The sequence below is a fragment of the Cervus canadensis genome, chromosome 14 (assembly GCF_019320065.1).
Source record: "Cervus canadensis isolate Bull #8, Minnesota chromosome 14, ASM1932006v1, whole genome shotgun sequence".
Classification (NCBI taxonomy): domain Eukaryota; kingdom Metazoa; phylum Chordata; class Mammalia; order Artiodactyla; family Cervidae; genus Cervus; species Cervus canadensis.
Genome location: NC_057399.1, coordinates 73,629,916 through 73,651,869, shown reverse-complemented (window position 1 = coordinate 73,651,869; position 21,954 = coordinate 73,629,916).

Genomic DNA, 21,954 nt, shown 5'->3' with positions numbered 1-21,954 from the left:
GATCCTCCTCTGATTTTCGCCCCTTGTGTTCTCCTCGTTTTTGTATTTTGCTTTTTTTTTCTTGCTCCTCGTATTCTTCTCCCCTGTTTCTTCGCCTCGGGTTTTTCACACTTCTCTTACTCGTCGTAGTGCCACACTTTTGATCCTCCTCTGATTTTCGCGCCTTGTGTTCTCCTTGCTCTTGCTCCTTGTAGAGCCACACTTTTGATCCTCTCTGATTTTCGCCCCTTGTGTTCTCCTCGTTTTGTATTTGCTTTTTTTTCTTGCTCCTCGGATCTTCTCCCCTGTTTCTTCGCCTCAGGTTTTTCACACTTCTCTGCTACTCGTTTTGGCATATGTTGATCCTTCTCTGATTTCGCCCTTGTGTTCCCTCGTTTATGTATTTTTGCGTTTTTTTTCTTGCTCCTCATAATTCTTCTCCCCTGTTTCTTGTCTCGGGTTTTTCACACTCTCTTGCTCCCCTTGTAGTGCCACGACTTTTGATCACTCCTCTGATTTTCGCCCCTCTCCTCGTTTTTGTATTTTGCTTTTTTTTTCTTGCTCCTCGTATTCTTCTCCCCTGTTTCTTCGCCTCGGGTTTTTCACACTTCTCTTACTCCACGTAGTGGCATACTGTTGATCCTCCTCTGATTTTCGCCCCTTGTGTTCTCCTCGTTTTTGTATTTTGCGTTTTTTTTCTTGCTCCTCGTATTCTTCTCCCCTGTTTCTTCGCCTTGGGTTTTTCACACTTCTCTTACTCCACGTAGTGGCATACTGTTCATCCTCCTCTGATTTTCGCCCCTTGTGTTCTCCTCGTTTTTGTATTTTGCTTTTTTTTTCTTGCTCCTCGTATTCTCCCCTGTTTCTTCGCATCTGGTTTTTCACACTGCTCTTGCTCCTCGTAGTGGCCTACTGTTGATCCTCCTCTGATTTTCGCCCCTTGTGTTCTCCTCGTATTTTCCTTTTTCTTTTTTTTTTTTGCTCCTCGTATTCTTCTCCCCTTTTTCTTCGCCTCGGGTTTTTCACAATTTTCTTGCTTCTCGTATTGCCACTCTTTTGATCCTCCTCTTATTTTCCCCCCTTGTCTGCTCCTCGTATTTTCCTTTTTCTTTTTTTTTCTTACTCCTCGTATTCTTCTCCCCTTTTTCTTCGCCTGTGGTTTTTCACATTTTCTTGCTCCTCGTGTTGCCACACTTTTGATCCTCCTCTTATTTTCCCCCCTTGTCTGCTCCTCGTATTTTTCTTTTTCTTTTTTTTTTTTTCCCCTTGTATTCTTCTCCACTTTTTATTCACCTCGGGTTTTTCACACTTTTCTTGCTCCTCGTATTGCCACACTTTTGATCCTCCTCTTATTTTCCCCCCTTGTATGCTCCTTGTATTTTTATTTTTCTTTTTTTTTTTTCGCTCCTCGTATTCTTCTCCCCTTTTTCTTTACCTCGGGTTTTTCACACTTTTCTTGCTCCTCGTATTGCCACACTTTTCATCCTCCTCTGATTTTCCCCCCTTTTCTGCTCCTCGTTTTTGTCTTTTGCTTTTTTTTCTTGCTCCTCGTATTCTTCTCCCCTGTTTCTTCACCTCGTGTTTTTCACACTGCTCTTCCTCCTCGTAGTGGCATACTGTTGATCCTCCTCTGAATTTCAGCCCTTGTCTGCTCCTCGTTTTTGTTTTTGCTTTTTTTTTCTTGCTCCTCGTATCCTTCTACCCTGTTTCTTCACCTCGGGTTTTTCACACTGCTCTTTCTCCTCGTAGTGCCACACTTTTGATCCTCCTCTGATTTTCCACCCATGTCTGCTCCTCGTTTTTGTTTTTTGCTTTTATTTTCTTGCTCCTCGTATTCTTCTCCCCTGTTTCTTCGCCTCAGGTTTTTCACATTTCTCTTGTTCCTCATCGTGCCACACTTTTGATCCTCCTCTGATTTTCCCCCCTTGTGTGCTCCCCGTTTTTGTCTTTTGCTTTTTTTTCTTCTTCCTCGTATTCTTCTCCCCTGTTTCTTCACCTCGGCTTTTTCACACTGCTCTTGTTCCTCGTAGTGCAAACTTTTACTCCTCCTCTGATTTTCCCCACTTGTCTACTCCTCGTTTTTGTCTTTTGCTTTTTTTTTCTTGCTCCTCGTTTTCTTCTCCCCTGTTTCTTAGCCTTTGGTTTTTCACACTGCTCTTGCTCCTCGTAATGGCATACTTTTGATCCTCCTCTGATTTTCCCCCCTTGTCTGCTCCTCGTTTTTGTCTTTTGCTTTTTTTTTCTTGCTCCTCGTTTTCTTCTCCCCTGTTTTTGTGCCTCGGGTTTTTCACACTGCTCTTGCTCCTCGTAGTGCCATACTGTTGATCCTCCTCTGATTTTCCCCCCTTGTCTGCTCCTCGTTTTTTTATTTTGCTTTTTTTTCTTGCTCCTCGTATTCTTCTCCCCTGTTTCTTCACCTCGGGTTTTTCACACTGCTCTTGCTCCTAATAGTTCCACCCTTTTGATCCTCCTCTGATTTTCCCCCCTTGTCTGCTCCTCGTATTTTTCTTTTTCTTTTTTTTTTCGCTCCTCGTATTCTTCTCCCCTTTTTCTTCGCCTCGGGTTTTTCACACTTTTCTTGCTCCTCGTATTGTCACACTTTTGATCCTCCTCTTATTTTGCCCGCTTGTCTGCTCCTCGTATTTTTCTTTTTCTTTTTTTTTTTTTTGCCCCTCGTATTCTTCTCCCGTTTTTCTTCACCTCGGGTTTTTCACACTTTTCCTGCTCCTCGTATTTCCACACTTTTGATCGTCCTCTTATTTTCGCCCCTTCTCTGCTCCTCGTATTTTTCTTTTTCTTTTTCTTTTTTTTTTTTTGCTCCTCGTATCCTTCTCCCCTTTTTCTTCGCCTCGGGTTTTTCACACTTTTCTTGCTCCTCGTATTGCCACACTTTTGAACCTCCGGTTATTTTCCCCCCTTGTCTGCTCCTTGTATTTTTCTTTTTCTTTTTTTTTTGCTCCCCGTATTCTTCTCCCCTTTTTCTTCGCCTCGGGTTTTTCACACTTTTCTTGCTCCTCGTATTGCCACACTTTTGATCCTCCTCTTATTTTCGCCCCTTCTCTGCTCCTCGTATTTTTCTTTTTCTTTTTTTCTTGCTCCTCGTATTCTTCTCCCCTTTTTCTTCGCCTCGGGTTTTTCACACTTTTCTTGCTCCTCGTATTGCCACACTTTTGATCCTCCTCTTATTTTCCCCCCTTGTCTGCTCCTTGTATTTTTCTTTTTCTTTCTTTTTTTGCTCCTCGTATTCTTCTCCCCTCTTTCTTCACCTCGGGTTTTTCACACTGCTTTTGCTCCTCGTAGTGGCATACTTTTGATCCGCCTCTGATTTTCCCCTCTTGTCTGCTCCTCGTTTTTGTCGTTTGCTTTTTTTTTCTTGCTCCTCATATTCCCTCCCCTGTTTCTTGGCCTCACGTTTTTCACCCGGCTCTTGCTCCTCGTAGTGGCATACATTTGATCCTCCTCTGATTTTCCCCCCTTGACTGCTCCTCATTTTTGTCTTTTGCTTTTTTTTTCTTGCTCCTCGTATTCTTCTCCCCTGTTTCTTCGCCTCGGGTTTTTCACACTGCTCTTGCTCCTCGTAGTGGCATACTGTTGATCCTCCTCTGATTTTCCCCCTTGTCTGCTCCTCGTTTTTGTCTTTTGCTTTTTTTTTCTTGCTCATCGTATTCTTCTCCCCTGTTTCTTCGCGTCGGGTTTTTCACACTGCTCTTGCTCCTCGTATTGCCACACTGTTGATCCACCTCTTATTTTCCCCACTTGTCTGCTCCTCGTATTTTTCTTTCTTTTTTTTTTTCGCTCCTCGTATTCTTCTCCCCTGTTTCTTCGCCTCAGGTTTTTCACACAGCTCTTGCTCCTCTCAGTGGCATACTGTTGATGTTCCTCTGAATTTCACCCCTTGTCTGCTCCTCGTTATTGTTTTTTGCTTTTTTTTCCCTGCTCCTCGTATTCTTCTCCCCTGTTTCTTCACCTCGAGTTTTTCACACTGCTCTTGCTCCTCGTAGTGCCTCTCATTTGATCCTCCTCTGATTTTCCCCCTTGTCTGCTCCTCGTTTTTGTCTTTTGCTGTTTTTTTCTTGCTCCTCGTATTCTTCTCCCCTGTTTCTTCGCCTCGGGTTTTTCACACTGCTCTTGCTCCTACCAGGGGCATACTGTTGATCCTCCTCTGAATTTCACCCCTTGTCTGCTCCTCGTTTTAGTTTTTTGCTTTTTTTTCTTGCTCCTCGTATCCTTCTCCCCTTTTTCTTCGCCTCGGATTTTTCACACTGCTCTTGCTCCTCCTAGGGGCATACTGTTGATCCTCCTCTGATTTTCCCCCCTTGTCTGCTCCTCGTTTTTGTATTTTGCTTTTTTTTTCTTGCTCCTCGTATTCTTCTCCCCTGTTTCTTCGCCTCGGGTTTTTCACACTTCTCTTACTCCACGTAGTGGCATATTGTTGATCCTCCTCTGATTTTCGCCCCTTGTGTTCTCCTCGTTTTTGTATTTTGCTTTTTTTTTCTTGCTCCTCGTATTCTTCTCCCCTGTTTCTTCGCCTCAGGTTTTTCACACTTCTCTTACTCCACCTAGTGCCACTCTTTTGATCCTCCTCTGATTTTCGCCCCTTGTGTTCTCCTCGTTTTTGTATTTTGCTTTTTTTTCTTGCTCCTCGTATTCTTCTCCCCTGTTTCTTCGCCTCGGGTTTTTCACACTTCTCTTGCTCCTCGTAGTGGCATACTGTTGATCCTCCTCTGATTTTCCCCCCTTGTCTGCTCCTCGTTTTTGTCTTTTGCTTTTTTTTTCTTGCTCCTCATATTCTTCTCCCGTGCTTCTTTGCCTCGGATTTTTCACACTGATCTTGCTCCTCGTAGTGGCATATTGTTGATCCTCCTCATATTTCCCCCCTTGTCTGCTCCTCGTTTTTGTCTTTTGCTTTTTTTTTCTTGCTCCTCGTTTCTTCCCCCTGTTTTCTGTGCCTGCGGGTTTTTCACACTGCTCTTGCTGGCCTCGTAGTGGGCAATACTGTTGAATCCTCGCTCTGAAATTTTCACTCCTTGTCTGCTCCTCGTTTTTTCGTTTTATGGGCTTGTTTTTTTTTGCTCCCTCGTATCCTTTTTCTCCCCTTTTTCTTCGCCTCGGGTTTTTCACACTGCTCTTGCTCCTCGTAGTGGCATACTGTTGATCCTCCTCTGAATTTCACCCCTTGTCTGTTCCTCGTTTTTGTCTTTTGCTTTTTTTTTCTTGCTCCTCATATTCTTCTCCCGTGCTTCTTTGCCTCGGATTTTTCACACTGATCTTGCTCCTCGTAGTGGCATATTGTTGATCCTCCTCATATTTTCCCCCTTGTCTGCTCCTCGTTTTTGTCTTTTGCTGTTTTTTTCTTGCTCCTCGTATTCTTCTCCCCTGTTTCTTCGCCTCAGGTTTTTCACACTTCTCTTGCTCCTCGTAGTGCCACACTTTTGATCCTCCTCTGAATTTCACCCCTTGTCTGCTCCTCGTTTTTGTTTTTTGCTTTTTTTTTTTTGCTCCTCGTATCCTTCTCCCCTTTTTCTTCGCCTCGGGTTTTTCACACTGCTCTTGCTCCTCCTAGTGCCATACTGTTGATCCTGCTCTGATTTTCCCCCCTTGTCTGCTCCTCGTTTTTGTCTTTTGCTTTTTTTTTCTTGCTCCTCATATTCTTCTCCCGTGCTGCTTTGCCTCGGATTTTTCACACTGATCTTGCTCCTCGTAGTGGCATATTGTTGATCCTCCTCTTATTTCCCCCCTTGTCTGCTCCTCGTTTTTGTCTTTTGCTTTTTTTTTCTTGCTCCTCGTATTCTTCTCCCCTGTTTCTGTGCCTCGGGTTTTTCACACTGCTCTTGCTCCTCGTAGTGGCATACTGTTGATCCTCCTCTGATTTTCCCCCCTTGTCTACTCCTCGTTTTTTTCTTTTGCTTTTGTTTTCTTGCTCCTCGTATTCTTCTCCCCTGTTTCTTCACCTCGGGTTTTTCACACTTCTCTTGCTCCTCCTAGTGCCAGCCTTTTGCTCCTCCTCTGATTTTCCCCCCTTGTCTGCTCCTCGTATTTTTCTTTTTCTTTTTTTTTTCTTGCTCCTCGTATTCTTCTCCCCTTTTTCTTCACCTCGGGTTTTTCACACTTTTCCTGCTCCTCGTATTGCCACACTTTTGATCCTCCTCTTATTTTCGCCCCTTCTCTGCTCCTCGTATTTTTCTTTTTCTTTTTCTTTTTTTTTTTTTGCTCCTCGTATCCTTCTCCCCTTTTTCTTCGCCTCGGGTTTTTCACACTTTTCTTGCTCCTCGTATTGCCACACTTTTGACCCTCCTCTTACTTTCCCCCATTGTCTGCTGCTCGTATTTTTAATTTTCTTTATTTTTCTTGCTCCTCGTATTCTTCTCCCCTTTTTCTTCACCTCGAGATTTTCACACTTTTCTTGCCCCTCGTATTGCCATACTTTTGATCCTCCTCTTATTTTCCCCCCTTGTCTGCTCCTCGTATTTTTATTTTTCTTTTTTTTTTTTGCTCCTCGTATTCTTCTCCCCTTTTTCTTCCCCTCGGGTTTTTCACACTTTTCCTGCTCCTCGTATTGCCACACTTTTGATCCTACTCTTCTTTTCGCCCCTTCTCTGCTCCTCGTATTTTTCTTTTTCTTTTTTTTTTTTTGCTCCTCTTATTCTTCTCCCCTTTTTCTTCCCCTCGGGTTTTTCAAACTTTTCTTGCTCCTCGTATTCCCACACTTTTGATCCTCCTCTTATTTTCCCCCCTTTTCTGCTCCTCGTATTTTTCTTTTTCTTTTTTTTTTTTTGCTTCTCGTATTCTTCTCCCCTTTTTCTTCGCCTCGGGTTTTTCACACTTTTCTTGCTCCTCGTATTACCACACTTTTGATCCTCCTCTTATTTTCCCCCCTTGTCTGCTCCTCGTATTTTTCTTTTCCTTTTATTTTTTCGCTCCTCGTATTCTTCTCCCCTTTTTCTTCCTCTCGGGTTTTTCACGCTTTTCTTGCTCCTCGTATTGCCACACTTTTGATCCTCCTCTTATTTTCGCCCCTTCTCTGCTCCTCGTATATATTTTTTTTTTTGCTCCTCGTATTCTTCTCTCCTTTTTCTTTGCCTCGCGTTTTTCACACTTTTCTTGCTCCTCGTATTGCCACACTTTTGATCCTCCTCTTATTTTCCCCCCTTGTCTCCTCCTCGTATTTTTCTTTTTCTTTTTTTCTTGCTCCTCGTATTCTTCTCCCCTTTTTCTTCGCCTCGGGTTTTTGAAAATCAGAGGAGGATCAACAGTACGCCACTACGAGGAGCAAGAGAAGTGTGAAAAACCCGAGGCGAAAAAACAGGGGAGAAGAATACGAGGAGCAAGAAAAAAAAAGCAAAATACAAAAACGAGGAGAACACAAGGGGCGAAAATCAGAGGAGGATCAACAGTATGCCACTACGTGGAGTAAGAGAAGTGTAAAAATCCGAGGTGAAGAAACAGGGGAGAAGAATACGAGGAGCAAGAAAAAAAGCAAAAATAACAAAAACAGGAGAATACAAGGGGCCGAAAATCAGAGGAGGATCAAAAGTGTGGCACTACGTGGAGTAAGAGAAGTGTGAAAAACCCGAGGTGAAGAAACAGGGGAGAAGAATACGAGGAGCAAGAAAAAAAAGCAAAAATACAAAAACGAGGAGAACACAAGGGGCGAAAATCAGAGGAGGATCAACAGTATGCCACTACGAGGAGCAAGAGAAGTGTGAAAAACCCGAGGTGAAGAAACAGGGGAGAAGAATACGAGGAGTAAGAAAAAAAAAGCAAAATACAAAAACGAGGAGAACACAAGGGGCGAAAATCAGAGGAGGATCAAAAGTGTGGCACTACGTGGAGTAAGAGAAGTGTGAAAAACTCGAGGCGAAGAAACAGGGGAGAAGAATACGAGGAGCAAGGAAAAAAAAGCAAAATACAAAAACGAGGAGACACAAGGGGCGAAAATCAGAGGAGGATCAACAGTATGCCACTACGAGGAGTAAGAGAAGTGTGAAAAAGCTGATGTGAAGAAACAGGGGCGAAGAATACGGGGAGCAAGAAAAAACAAGCAAAATACAAAAACGAGGAGAACACAAGGGGCGAAAATCAGAGGAGGATCAAAAGTGTGCCACTACGAGGAGCAAGAGCAGTGTGAAAAACCCGAGGTGAAGAAACAGGGGGAAGAATACGAGGAGCAAGAAAAAAAAAGCAAAATACAGAAAACGAGGAGAACACAAGGGGCGAAAATCAGAGGAGGATCAAAAGTGTGGCACTAGGTGGAGTAAGAGAAGTGTGAAAAACCCGAGGCGAAGAAACAGGGGAGAAGAATACGAGGAGCAAGAAAAAAAAAGCAAAATACAAAAATGAGGAGAACACAAGGGGCGAAAATCAGAGGAGGATCAAACGTGTGGCACTACGAGGAGCAAGAGAAGTGTGAAAAAGCCGAGGCGAAGAAACAGGGGAGAAGAATACGAGGAGCAAGAAAAAAAAAGCAAAATACAAAAACGAGGAGAACACAAGGGGCGAAAATCAGAGGAGGATCAACAGTATGCCACTACGTGGAGTAAGAGAAGTGTGAAAATGCTGATGCGAAGAAACAGGGGAGAAGAATACGAGGAGCAAGAAAAAAAAAGCAAAATACAAAAACGAGGAGAATACAAGGGGCGAAAATCAGAGGAGGATCAACAGTGTGCCACTACGAGGAGCAAGAGAAGTGTGAAAAACCCGAGGCGGAGAAACAGGGGAGAAGAATACGAGGAGCAAGAAAAATAAAAGCAAAATACAAAAACGAGGAGAACACAAGGGGCGAAAATCAGAGGAGGATCAACAGTATGCCACTACGTGGAGTAAGAGAAGTGTGAAAAACCCGAGGCGAAGAAACAGGGGAGAAGAATACGAGGAGCAAGAAAAAAAAAGCAAAATACAAAAACGAAGAGAACACAAGGGGCGAAAATCAGAGGAGGATCAAAAGTCTGGCACTACGTGGAGTCAGAGAAGTGTGAAAAACCCGAGGTGAAGAAACAGGGGAGAAGAATACGAGGAGCAAGAAAAAAAAAGCAAAATACAAAAACGAGGAGAACACAAGGGGCGAAAATCAGAGGAGGATCAACAGTATGCCACTACGAGGAGCAAGAGAAGTGTGAAAAACCCGAGGCGAAGAAACAGGGGAGAACAATACGAGGAGCAAGAAAAAAAGCAAAATACAAAAATGAGGAGAACACAAGGGGCGAAAATCAGAGGAGGATCAAAAGTGTGGCACTACGTGGAGTAAAAGACGTGCGAAAAACCCGAGGCGAAGAAACAGGGGAGAAGAATACGAGGAGCAAGAAAAAAAAAGCAAAATACAAAAACGAGGAGAACACAAGGGGCGAAAATCAATGAGGAATCATCAGTATGCTCATTACGAGATCAGAACAGTGTGAACATGAAAAAAACCCGAGGTGAAGAAACAGGGGAGAAGAATACGAGGAGCAAGAAAAAAAAAGCAAAATACAAAAACGAGGAGAACACAAGGGGCGAAAATCAGAGGAGGATCAACAGTAAGCCACTACGAGGAGTAAGAGAACTGTGAAAAAGCTGATGTGAAGAAACAGGGGAGAAGAATACGAGGAGCAAGAAAAAAAAAGCAAAATACAAAAACGAGGAGAACACAAGGGGCGAAAATCAGAGGAGGATCAACAGTATGCCACTACGTGGAGTAAGAGACGTGTGAAAAACCCGAGGCGAAGAAACAGGGGAGAAGAATACGAGGAGCAAGAAAAAAAAAACAAAATACAAAAACGAGGAGAACACAAGGGGCGAAAATCAGAGAGGATCAAAAGTGTGGCACTACGTGGAGTAAGAGAAGTGTGAAAAACCCAAGGCAAAGAAACAGGGGAGAAGAATACGAGGAGCAAGAAAAAAAAAGCAAAATACAAAAACGAGGAGAACACAAGGGGCGAAAATCAGAGGAGGATCAAAAGTATGGCACTAGGTGGAGTAAGAGAAGTGTGAAAAACCCGAGGCGAAGAAACACGGGAGAAGAATACGAGGAGCAAGAAAAAAAAAGCAAAATACAAAAACGAGGAGAACACAAGGGGCGAAAATCAGATGAGGATCAAAAGTGTGGCACTAGGTGGAGTAAGAGAAGTGTGAAAAACCCGAGGAGAAGAAACAGGGGAGAAGAATACGAGGAGCAAGGAAAAAAAAGCAAAATACAAAAATGAGGAGAACACAAGGGGCGAAAATCAGAGAAGGATCAACAGTATGCCACTATGAGGAGTAAGATAAGTGTGAAAAAGCTGATGTGAAGAAACAGGGGAGAAGAATACGAGGAGCAAGAAAAAAAAACAAAATACAAAAACAAGGAGAACCCAGGGGGCGAAAATCAGAGGAGGATCAACTGTATGCCACTACATGGAGTAAGAGAAGTGTGAAAAACCCGAGGCGAAGAAACAGGGGAGAAAAATATGAGGAGCAAGAAAAATAAAGCAAAATACAAAAACGAGGAGAACACCAGGGGCGAAAATCAGAGGAGGATCAATAGTGTGGCACAACAAGGAGCAAGAGCAGTGTGAAAATCCTGATATGAAGAAACAGGGGAGAAGAATACGAGGAGCAAGAAAAAAAAAGCAAAATACAAAAACGAGGAGAACACAAGGGGCGAAAATCAGAGGAGGATCAAAAGTGTGGCACTAGGTGGAGCAAGAGAAGTGTGAAAAACCCGAGGCGAAGAAACACGGGAGAAGAATACGAGGAGCAAGAAAAAACAAGCAAAGTACAAAAACGAGGAGAACACAAGGGGCGAAAATCAGAGGAGGATCAAAAGTGTGGCACTAGGTGGAGTAAGAGAAGTGTGAAAAACCCGAGGCGAAGAAACAGGGGAGAAGAATACGAGGAGCAGGAAAAAAAGCAAAATACAAAAACGAGGAGAACACAAAGGGCGAAAATCAGAGGAGGATCAAATTGTGGCACTACGTGGAGTAAGAGAAGTGTGAAAAACCCGAGGTGAAGAAACAGGGGAGAAGAATACGAGGAGCAAGAAAAATAAAAGCAAAATACAAAAACGAGGAGAACACAAGGGGCGAAAATCAGAGGAGGATCTACCGTATGCCACTACGAGGAGTAAGAGAAGTGTGAAAAAGCTGATGTGAAGAAACAGGGGAGAAGAATACGAGGAGCAAGAAAAAAAAAGCAAAATACAAAAACGAGGAAAACACAAGGGGCGAAAATCAGAGGAGGATCCAAAGTGTGGCACTAGGTGGAGTAAGAGAAGTGTGAAAAACCCGAGGCGAAGAAACAGGGGAGAAGAATACGAGGAGCAAGAAAAAAAAAGCAAAATACAAAAACGAGGAGAACACAAGGGGCGAAAATCAGAGGAGGATCAACAGTATGCCACTACGTGGAGTAAGAGAAGTGTGAAAAACCCGAGGCGAAGAAACAGGGGAGAAGAATACGAGGAGCAAGAAAAAAATAGCAAAATACAAAAACGAGGAGAACACAAGGGGCGAAAATCAGAGGAGGATCAACAGTATGCCACTACGTGGAGTAAGAGAAGTGTGAAAAACCCTAGGCGAAGAAACAGGGGAGAAGAATACGAGGAGCAAGAAAAAAAAAGCAAAATACAAAAACGAGGAGAACACAAGGGGCGAAAATCAGAGGAGGATCAAACGTGTGGCACTACGTGGAGTAAGAGAAGTCTGAAAAAGCTGATGTGAAGAAACAGGGGAGAAGAATACGAGGTGCAAGAAAAAAAAAGCAAAATACAAAAACGAGGAGAACACAAGGGGCGAAAATCAGAGGAGAATCAACAGTATGCCACTACGAGGAGCAAGAGAAGTGTGAAAAACCCGAGGCGAAGAAACAGGGGAGAAGAATACGAGGAGCAAGAAAAAAAAGCAAAATAACAAAAACGAGGAGAACACAAGGGGCGAAAATCAGAGGAGGATCAACAGGATGCCACTACGAGGAGCAAGAGAAGTGTGAAAAACCCGAGGCAGAGAAACAGGGGAGAAGAAAACGAGGAGCAAGAAAAATAAAAGCAAAATACAAAAACGAGGAGAACACAAGGGGCGAAAATCAGAGGAGGATCAACAGTATGCCACTACGAGGAGCAAGAGAAGTGTGAAAAACCCGAGGCGAAGAAACAGGGGAGAAGAATACGAGGAGCAAAGAAACAAAAGCAAAATACAAAAACGAAGAAAACACAAGGGGCGAAAATCAGAGGAGGATCAAAAGTGTGGCACTAGGTGGAGTAAGAGAAGTGTGAAAAACCCGAGGCGAAGAAACAGGGGAGAAGAATACGATGAGCAAGAAAAAAAAAGCAAAATACAAAAACGAGGAGAACACAAGGGGCGAAAATCAGAGGAGGATCAACAGTATGCCACTACGAGGAGCAAGAGAAGTGTGAAAAACCCGAGGCGAAGAAACAGGGGAGAAGAATAAGAGGAGCAAGAAAAAAAAGGAAAATACAAAAACGAGGAGAACACAAGGGGCGAAAATCAGAGGAGGATCAACAGTATGCCACTACGAGGAGCAAGAGAAGTGTGAAAAACCCGAGGCGAAGAAACAGGGGAGAAGAATACGAGGAGCAAGAAAAAAAGGCAAAATACAAAAACGAGGAGAACACAAGGGGCGAAAATCAGAGGAGGATCAAAAGTGTGGCACTAGCTGGAGTAAGAGAAGTGTGAAAAACCCGAGGCGAAGAAACAGGGGAGAAGAATACGAGGAGCAAGAAAAAAAAAGCAAAATACAAAAACTGCTTTTTTTTTCTTGCTCCTCGTATTCTTCTCCCCTGTTTCTTCGCTTCAGCTTTTTCACGCTTCTCTTACTCAACGTAGTGCCACACTTTTGATCCTCCTCTGATTTTCGGCCCTTGTGTTCTCCTCGTTTTTGTGTTTTGCTTTTTTTTTCTTGCTCCTCGTATTCTTCTCCCCTGTTTCTTCGCCTCGGGTTTTTCACACTTCTCATGCTCCTCGTAGTGGCACACTGTTGATCCTCCTCTGATTTTCGCCCCTTGTGTACTCCTCGTTTTTGTATTTTGCTTTCTTTTTCTTGCTCCTCGTATTCTTCTCCCCTGTTTCTTCGCCTTGGGTTTTTCACACTTCTCTTACTCCACGTAATGCCACACTTTTGATCCTCCTCTGATTTTCGCCACTTGTGTTCTCCTCGTTTTTGTATTTTGCTTTTTTTTCTTGCTCCTCGTATTCTTCTCCCCTGTTTCTTCTCCTCGCGTTTTTCACACTTCTCTTACTCCACCTAGTGCCACACTTTTGATCCTCCTCTGATTTTCGCCCCTTGTGTTCTCCTCGTTTTTGTATATTACTTTTTTTCTTGCTCCTCGTATTCTTCTCCCCTGTTTCTTCGCTTCGGGTTTTTCACACTTCTCTTGCTCCTCGTAGTGGCATACTGCTGATCCTCCTCTGATTTTCGCCCCTTGTGTTCTCCTCGTTTTTGTATTTTGCTTTTTTTTCCTTGCTCCTCGTATTCTTCTCCCCTGTTTCTTCACCTCGGGTTTTTCACACTTCTCTTACTCCACCTAGTGCCACACTTTTCATCCTCCTCTGATTTTCGCCCCTTGTGTTCTCCTCGTTTTTGTATTTTGCTTTTTTTTTCTTGCTCCTCGTATTCTTCTCCCCTGTTTCTTCATATCAGGATTTTCACACTGCTCTTGCTCCTTGTTGTGCCACACTATTGATCCTCCTCTGATTTTCGCCCCTGGTGTTCTCCTCGTTTTTGTATTTTGCTTTATTTTTCTTGCTCCTCATATTTTTCTCCCCTGTTTCTTCGCCTCGGGTTTTTCACACTTCTCTTACTCCATGTAGTGGCATACAGTTGATCCTCCTCTGATTTTCGCCCCCTGGGTTCTCCTTGTTTTTGTATTTTGTTTTTTTTTCTTGCTCCTCGTATTCTTCTCCCCTGTTTCTTCACATCCGCTTTTTCACACTTCTCTTACTCCTCGTAGTGGCATACTGTTGATCCTCCTCTGATTTTCGCCCCTTGTGTTCTCCTCGTTTTTGTATTTTGCTTTTTTTTTCTTGCTCCTCGTATTCTTCTCCCCTGTTTCTTCGCCTCTGGTTTTTCACACTTCTCTTACTCCACGTAGTTGCATACTGTTGATCCTCCTCTGATTTTCGCCCCTTGTGTTCTCCTCGTTTTTGTATTTTGCTTTTTTTTTCTTGCTCCTCGTATCCTTCTCCCCTGTTTCTTCGCATCAGCATTTTCACACTTCTCTTACTCCACGTAGTGGCATACTGTTGATCCTCCTCTGATTTTCGCCCCTTGTGTTCTCCTCGTTTTTGTATTTTGCTTTTTTTTCTTGCTCCTCGTATTCTTCTCCCCTGTTTCTTCACTTCGGGTTTTTCACACTTCTCTTGCTCCTCGTAGTGGCATACTGTTGATCCTCCTCTGATTTTCGCCCCTTGTGTTCTCCTCGTTTTTGTATTTTGCTTTTTTTTTCTTGCTCCTCGTATTCTTCTCCCCTGATTCTTTACATCAGCTTTTTCACACTTCTCTTACTCCTCGTAGTGGCATACTGCTGATCCTCCTCTGATTTTCGCCCCTTGTGTTTTCTTCGTTTTTGTATTTTGCTTTTGTTTCTTTGCTCCTCGTATTCTTCTCCCCTGTTTCTTCGCCTCGGGTTTTTCACACTTCTTTTGCTCCTCGTAGTGGCCTACTGTTGATCCTCCTCTGATTTTCGCCCCTTGTGTTCTCCTCGTTTTTGTATTTTGCTTTTATTTTTCTTGCTCCTCGTATTCTTCTCCCCTGTTTCTCCGCCTCGGGTTTTTCACACTTCTCTTGCTCCTCGTAGTGGCACACTGTTGATCCTCCTCTGATTTTCGCCCCTTGTGTTCTCCTCGTTTTTGTATTTTGCTTTTTTTTTCTTGCTCCTCGTATTCTTCTCCCCTGTTTCCTCGCCTCGGGTTTTTCCCACTTCTCTTACTCCACGTAGTGGCATACTGTTGATCCTCCTCTGATTTTCGCCCCTTGTGTTCTCCTCGTTTTTGTATTTTGCTTTTTTTTTCTTGCACCTCGTATTCTTCTCCCCTGTTTCTTCACCTCGGCTTTTTCAGACTTCTCTTACTCCACGTAGTGCCCTACCTTTGATCCTCCTCTGATTTTCGCCCCTTGTGTTCTCCTCATTTTTGTATTTTGCTTTTTTTTCTTGCTCCTCGTATTCTTCTCCCCTGTTTCTTCGCCTAGGGTTTTTCACACTTCTCTTACTCCACCTAGTACCACACTTTTGATCCTCCTCTGATTTTCGCCCCTTGTGTTCTCCTCGTTTTTGTATTTTGCTTTTTTTTTCTTGCTCCTCGTATTCTTCTCCCCTGTTTCTTTGCCTCGGGTTTTTTCACACTTCTCTTGCTCCTCGTAGTGGCATACTGTTGATCCTCCTCTGATTTTCGCCCCTTGTGTTCTCCTCGTTTTTGTATTTTGCTTGTTTTTTCTTGCTCCCCGTATTCTTCGCCCCTGTTTCTTCACATCAGCTTTTTCACACTTCTCTTACTCCTCGTAGTGGCATACTGTTGATCCTCCTCTGATTTTCGCCCCTTGTGTTCTCCTCGTTTTTGTATTTTGCTTTTTTTTTCTTGCTCCTCGTATTCTTCTCCCCTGTTTCTTCGCCTCGGCTTTTTCACACTTCTCTTACTCCTCCTAGTGCCACACTTTTGATCCTCCTCTGATTTTCGCCCCTTGTGTTTCCTCGTTTTTGTATTTTGCTTTTTTTTTCTTGCTCCTCGTATTCTTCTCCCCTGTTTCTCCGCCTCGGGTTTTTCACACTTCTCTTACTCCACGTAGTGGCATACTGTTGATCCTCCTCTGATTTTCGCCCCTTGTGTTCTCCTCGTTTTTGTATTTTGCTTTTTTTTTCTTGCTCCTCGTATTCTTCTCCCCTGTTTCTGCGCCTCAGCTTTTTCACACTTCTCTTACTCCTCGTAGTGGCATACTGTTGATCCTCCTCTGATTTTCGCCCCTTGTGTTCTCCTCGTTTTTGTATTTTGCTTTTTTTTTCTTGCTCCTCGTATTCTTCTCCCCTGTTTGTTCGCATCAGCATTTTCACACTTCTCTTACTCCACGTAGTGCCACACTTTTGATCCTCCTCTGATTTTCGCCCCTTGTGTTCTCCTCGTTTTTGTATTTTGCTTTTTTTTTCTTGCTCCTCGTATTCTTCTCCCCTGTTTCTTCATATCAGGATTTTCACACTGCTCTTGCTCCTTGTTGTGCCACACTATTGATCCTCCTCTGATTTTCGCCCCTGGTGTTCTCCTCGTTTTTGTATTTTGCTTTATTTTTCTTGCTCCTCATATTTTTCTCCCCTGTTTCTTCGCCTCGGGTTTTTCACACTTCTCTTACTCCACGTAGTGGCATACGGTTGATCCTCCTCTGATTTTCGCCCCCTGGGTTCTCCTTGTTTTTTTATTTTTTTTTTTTTTTCTTGCTCCTCGTATTCTTCTCCCCTGTTTCTTCACATCAGCTTTTTCACACTTATCTTACTCCTCATAGTGGCATACTGTTGATCCTTCTCTGATTTTCGCCCCTTGTGTTCTCCTCATTTTTGTATTTTGCTTTTTTTTCCTTGCTCCTTGTATTCTTCTCCCCTGTTTCTTCTCCTCGGGTTTTTCACACTTCTCTTACTCCACCTAGTGCCACACTTTTGATCCTCATCTGATTTTCGCCCCTTGTGTTCTCCTCGTTTTTGTATTTTGCTTTTTTTTTCTTGCTCCTCGTATTCTTCTCCCCTGTTTCTTCGCCTCGGGTTTTTCACACTTCTCTTACTCCACCTAGTGCCACACTTTTGATCCTCCTCTGATTTTCGCCCCTTGTGTTCTCCTCGTTTTTGTATTTTGCTTTTTTTTTCTTGCTCCTCGTATTCTTCTCCCCTGTTTCTTCACCTCGGGTTTTTCACACTCCTCTTACTCCACCTAGTGCCACACTTTTAATCCTCCTCTGATTTTCGCCCCTTGTGTTCTCCTCGTTTTAGTATTTTGCTTTTTTTTTCTTGCTCCTCGTATTCTTCTCCCCTGTTTCTTCACCTCGGGTTTTTCACACTTCTCTTACTCCACGTAGTGGCCTATGGTTGATCCTCCTCTGATTTTCGCCCCTTGTGTTCTCCTCGTTTTTGTATTTTGCTTTTTTTTTCTTGCTACTCGTATTCTTCTCCCCTGTTTCTTCGCCTCAGGTTTTTCACACTTCTCTTGCTCCTCGTAGTGGCATACTGTTGATTCTCCTCTGATTTTCGCCCCTTGTGTTCTCCTCATTTTGTATTTTGCTTTTTTTTTCTTGCTCCTCGTATCCTTCTCCCCTGTTTCTTCGCCTCGGGTTTTTCACACTTCTCTTACTCCACGTAGTGGCATACTGTTGATCCTCCTCTGATTTTCGCCCCTTGTGTTCTCCTCGTTTTTGTATTTTGCTTTTTTTTGCTTGCTCCTCGTATTCTTCTCCCCTGTTTCTTCGCCTCGGGTTTTTCACACTTCTCTTACTCCACGTAGTGGCATACTGTTGATCCTCCTCTGATTTTCGCCCCTTGTGTTCTGCTCGTTTTTGTATTTTGCTTTTTTTTTCTTGCTCCTCGTATTCTTCTCCCCTGTTTCTTCGCCTCGGGTTTTTCACACTTCTCTTACTCCACCTAGTGCCACACTTTTGATCCTCCTCTGATTTTCGCCCCTTGTGTTCTCCTCGTTTTTGTATTTTGCTTTTTTTTTCTTGCTCCTCGTATTCTTCTCCCCTGTTTCTTCGCCTCGGTTTTTTCACACTTCTCTTACTCCACGTAGTGCCACACTTTTGATCCTCCTCTGATTTTCGCCCCTTGTGTTCTCCTCGTTTTTGTATTTTGCTTTTTTTTCTTGCTCCTCGTATTCTTCTCCCCTGTTTCTTCGCCTCGGGTTTTTCACACTTCTCTTACTCCACGTAGTGCCACATTTTGGATCCTCTGATTTTCGCCCCTTGTGTTCTCCTCGTTTTTGTATTTTGCTTTTTTTTTCTTGCTCCTCGTATTCTTCTCCCCTGTTTCTTCTCCTCGGCTTTTTCACGCTTCTCTTACTCCACGTAGTGCCACACTTTTGATCCTCCTCTGATTTTCGCCCCTTGTGTTCTCCTCGTTTTTGTATTTTGCTTTTTTTTTCTTGCTCCTCGTATTCTTCTCCCCTGTTTCTTCGCCTCGGGTTTTTCACACTTCTCTTACTCCACGTAGTGGCATACTGTTGATCCTCCTCTGATTTTCGCCCCTTGTGTCCTCCTCGTTTTTGTATTTTGCTTTTTTTTTCTTGCTCCTCGTATTCTGCTCCCCTGTTTCTTCGCCTCGGGTTTTTCACACTTCTCTTACTCCACGTAGTGGCATACTGTTGATCCTCCTCTGATTTTCGCCCCTTGTGTTCTCCTCGTTTTTGTATCTTGCTTTTTTTTCTTGCTCCTCGTATTCTTCTCCCCTGTTTCTTCGCCTCGGGTTTTTCACACTTCTCTTGCTCCTCGTAGTGGCATACTGTTGATCCTCCTCTGATTTTCGCCCCTTGTGTTCTCCTCGTTTTTGTATTTTGCTTTTTTTTTCTTGCTCCTCGTATTCTTCTCCCCTGTTTTTTCACATCAGCTTTTTCAGGCTTCTCTTACTCCACGTAGTGCCACACTTTTGATCCTCCTCTGATTTTCGCCCCTTGTGTTCTGCTCATTTTTGTATTTTGCTTTTTTTTTCTTGCTCCTCGTATTCTTCTCCCCTGTTTCTTCGCCTCGGGTTTTTCACACTTCTCTTACTCCACGTAGTGGCATACTGTTGATCCTCCTCTGAGTTTCGCCCCTTGCGGTGTTCCTCGTACTTATTGTAATTTTGCTTTTTTTTTTTTGCTCCTCGTAGTTCTTTCTCCCCTGTTTCTTCGCCTCGGGTTTTTCACACTTCTCTTACTCCACGTAGTGGCATACTGGTGATCCTCCTCTGATTTTCGCCCCTTGTGTTCTCCTCGTTTTTGTATTTTGCTTTTTTTTCTTGCTCCTCGTATTCTTCTCCCCTGTTTCTTCGCCTCGGGTTTTTCACACTTCTCTTGCTCCTCGGAGTGGCATACTGTTGATCCTCCTCTGATTTTCGCCCCTTGTGTTCTCCTCGTTTTTGTATTTTGCTTTTTTTTCTTGCTCCTCGTATTCTTCTCCCCTGTTTCTTCGCCTCGGGTTTTTCACACTTCTCTTGCTCCTCGTAGTGGCATACTGTTGATACTCCTCTGATTTTCGCCCCTTGTGTTCTCCTCGTTTTTGTATTTTGCTTTTTTTTTCTTGCTCCTCGTATTCTTCTCCCCTGTTTCTTCGCCTCGGGTTTTTCACACTTCTCTTACTCCACGTAGTGGCATACTGTTGATCCTCCTCTGATTTTCGCCCCTTGTGTTCTCCTCGTTTTTGTATTTTGCTTTTTTTTTATTGCTCCGCGTATTCTTCTCCCCTGTTTCTTCGCCTCGGGTTTTTCAACTTCTCTTACTCCACCTAGTGCCACAGTTTTGATCCTCCTCTGATTTTCGCCCCTTGTGTTCTCCTCGTTTTTGTATTTTGCTTTTTTTTTCTTGCTCCTCGTATTCTTCTCCCCTGTTTCTTTGCCTTGGGTTTTTCACACTTCTCTTACTCCACGTAGTGCCACACTTTTGATCCTCTCTGATTTTCGCCCCTTGTGTTCTCCTCGTTTTTGTATTTTGCTTTTTTTTTCTTGCTCCTCGTATTCTTCGCCCCTGTTTCTTCGCCTCGGGTTTTTCACACTTCTCTTACTCCACGTAGTGGCGTATGGTCGATCCTCCTCTGATTTTCGCCCCTTGTGTTCTCCTCGTTTTTGTATTTTGCTTTTTTTTTCTTGCTCCTCGTATTCTTCTCCCCTGTTTCTTCGCCTCGGATTTTTCACACTTCTCTTACTCCACGTAGTGCCACACTTTTGATCCTCCTCTGATTTTCGCCCCTTCTGTTCTCCTCGTTTTTGTATTTTGCTTTTTTTTTCTTGCTCCTCGTATTCTTCTCCCCTGTTTCTTCACCTCGGGTTTTTCACACTTCTCTTGCTCCTCGTAGTGGCATACTGTTGATCCTCCTCTGATTTTTGCCCCTTGTGTTCTCCTCGTTTTTGTATTTTGCTTTTTTTTCCTTGCTCCTCGTATTCTTCTCCCCTGTTTCCTCACCTCGGGTTTTTCACACTTCTCTTGCTCCTCGTAGTGGCATACTGTTGATCCTCCTCTGATTTTCGCCCCTTGTGTTCTCCTCGTTTTTGTATTTTGCTTTTTTTTTCTTGCTCCTCTTATTCTTCTCCCCTGTTTCTTTGCCTCAGGTTTTTCACACTTCTCTTACTCCACGTAGTGGCATACTGTTGATCCTCCTCTGATTTTCGCCCCTTGTGTTCTCCTCGTTTTTGTATTTTGCTTTTTTTTCTTGCTCGTCGTATTCTTCTCCCCGGTTTCTTCGCCTCGGGTTTTTCACACTTCTCTTGCTCCTCGTAGTGGCATACTGTTGATCCTCCTCTGATTTTCGCCCCTTGTGTTCTCCTCGTTTTTGTATTTTGCTTTTTTTTTCTTGCTCCTTGTATTCTTCTCCCCTGTTTCTTCGCCTTGGGTTTTTCACACTTCTCTTACTCCACGTAGTGCCACACTTTTTATCCTCCTCTGATTTTCGCCCCTTGTGTTCTCCTCGTTTTTGTATTTTGCTTTTTTTTCTTGCTCCTCGTATTCTTCTCCCCTGTTTCTTCACATCAGCTTTTTCACACTTCTCTTACTGCACGTAGTGCCACACTTTTGATCCTCCTCTGATTTTCGCCCCTTGTGTTCTCCTCGTTTTTGTATTTTGCTTTTTTTTTCCTGCTCCTCGTATTCTTCTCCCCTGTTTCTTCGCCTCGGGTTTTTCACACTTCTCTTACTCCACGTAGTGGCATACTGTTGATCCTCCTCTGATTTTCGCCCCTTGTGTTCTCCTCGTTTTTGTATTTTGCTTTTTTTTTCTTGCTCCTCGTATTCTTCTCCCCTGTTTCTTCGCCTCGCCTTTTTCACAGTTCTCTTACTCCACCTAGTGCCACACTTTTGATCCTCCTCTGATTTTCGCCCCTTGTGTTCTCCTCGTTTTTGTATTTGCTTTTTTTTCTTGCTCCTCGTATTCTTCTCCCCTGTTTCTTCACCTCGGGTTTTTCACACTTCTCTTGCTCCTCGTAGTGGCATACTGTTGATCCTCCTCTGATTTTCGCCCCTTGTGTTCTCCTCGTTTTTGTATTTTGCTTTTTTTTTCTGCTCCTCGTATTCTTCTCCCCTGTTTCTTCGCCTCGGGTTTTTCACACTTCTCTTACTCCACGTAGTGGCATACTGTTGATCCTCCTCTGATTTTCGCCCCTTGTGTTCTCCTCATTTTTGTATTTTGCTTTTTTTTCTTGCTCCTCGTATTCTTCTCCCCTGTTTCTTCACCTCGGGTTTTTCACACTTCTCTTACTCCACGTAGTGCCACACTTTGGATCCTCCTCTGATTTTCGCCCCTTGTGTCTCCTCGTTTTTGTATTTTGCTTTTTTTTCTTGCTCCTCGTATTCTTCTCCCCTGTTTCTTCGCCTCGGGTTTTTCACACTTCTCTTTCTCCTCGTAGTGGCATACTGTTGATCCTCCTCTGATTTTCGCCCCTTGTGTTCTCCTCGTTTTTGTATTTTGCTTTTTTTTTCTTGCTCCTCGTATTCTGCTCCCCTGTTTCTTCGCCTCGGGTTTTTCACCTTCTCTTACTCCACCTAGTGCCACACTTTTGATCCTCCCCTGATTTTCGCCCCTTGTGTTCTCCTCGTTTTTGTATTTTGCTTTTTTTTTCTTGCTCCTCGTATTCTTCTCCCCTGTTTCTTCGCCTCGGGTTTTTCACACTTCTCTTACTCCACGTAGTGCCACACTTTTGATCCTCCTCTGATTTTCGCCCCTTGTGTTCTCCTCGTTTTTGTATTTTGCTTTTTTTTTCTTGCTCCTCGTATTCTTCTCCCCTGTTTCTTCACATCAGCTTTTTCACACTTCTCTTACTCCTCGTAGTGGCATACTGTTGATCCTCCTCTGATTTTCGCCCCT